The sequence below is a fragment of the Dendrobates tinctorius genome, unplaced genomic scaffold (genome assembly GCF_039654945.1).
Source record: "Dendrobates tinctorius isolate UK_male_01 unplaced genomic scaffold, ASM3965494v1 ptg000047l, whole genome shotgun sequence".
Lineage (NCBI taxonomy): Eukaryota > Metazoa > Chordata > Amphibia > Anura > Dendrobatidae > Dendrobates > Dendrobates tinctorius.
Window position 1 is genome coordinate 9,122,285 of NW_027361715.1, and position 1,219 is coordinate 9,123,503.

At 34.3% G+C, this 1,219-nt stretch overlaps 1 non-coding gene across 1 annotated transcript; it reads right to left on the bottom strand.

Annotated features, from left to right (window-relative positions):
- Positions 1-651: 651 nt before the first annotated feature.
- TRNAQ-CUG (transfer RNA glutamine (anticodon CUG)) lies at positions 652-723 on the bottom strand. The gene has a single exon. It is a non-coding gene; the product is annotated as a tRNA-Gln (tRNA).
- Between the last annotated feature and the right edge of the window lie 496 nt (positions 724-1,219).

Consider the following 1,219-nt stretch of genomic DNA (forward strand, 5'->3'; position numbering starts at 1 on the left):
TTCAAAATTTCAGGCCTCACTAAAATTTAAAAATCTGATGTGAAGTCATCTTAACTTGAAACCTTGTACCGCTCAAGCCTTTCAACAGTTTAAAATGCAGATTTAGTGTGAGTTGGCTCTGAAAACTTACTAAAAAATACACCAAAAAAGCTCAAAAGAAGAAAAATATTCATTTCTATGTAAACATAAAATAAAATTAGTCTTCGTATTTTCTGTCGTTTTGAGCATCTTTTAACTGCATAAAGTTTCCAAAACGGTAAAGTGACTGTCAATTTCCATTTGATTTTTTTGCTTCGAATACCTTCCGTAATAAAATTCAAGTCAACTAGAAGCTTAGAAAGACACTTTAAAGTCTCTTAGTGACTTCTAGTTCATTTTGTCACCTAAAAAAAGCCACAACAACATACTCAACTGATTGACTAAACAATTGTTTTTAAATTGCCAAAAAATTCCTCAATAAAACATTATAGATAATTTTGGAAAAAACAAGATAAAAGAAAATTCAGGAAAATAAGCTGGCGTTTCCTAAAGCCATTTTGATTTGAAATCATCATCAGATTTTCCCACCTGAATTAAAAATCGTGTGGACATTTACACAAGTCATAGAATATAGTTGCTTGGTGTAACATACAAGATAAGAGTTTAGTTTACTGGTTCCACTGAGATTTGAACTCAGATGCCTGGATTCAGAGTCCAGAGTGCTAACCATTACACCATGGAACCACACATGTCGCTGACTACTCTAGATTTTCTTGTGGTGAAAATGTAGAAAGGAACACATTAAGGAAATCATGCATGATGGTGAAACTGGCTTTAAAGCTGCAGTACAAATCTACATTTAATACACCATGATAAATTAATATCTCCTCCACTTTTAATCTACAAGTGTGCCTAGAATTCCACAGTATCACAATCAGGACAGTTTTAAAATTGTTTATGAAAACTGTGCCAGCTCTGTTACCAGGAAAAAAGGAGAGTAAAATCATTGCAAAACTTAAACTGCTAGAAAGCTGCTCATTCAGAAGTTGCTAAAGATTTTTCACTGTGTGGTAAAAGATTCCACCCGAGAGATAATATAAGTAGAATCGGTGCAAAGCAAAGCACAGCACATGTTCCAATCTATCAACCATACCTGACATTTGTGGCAACTAGATGAGAGATGGAGAAGCACCTCTTACCTGATCGCACGAGGTCGCATCTTTTGATTAGCAGTGTGATT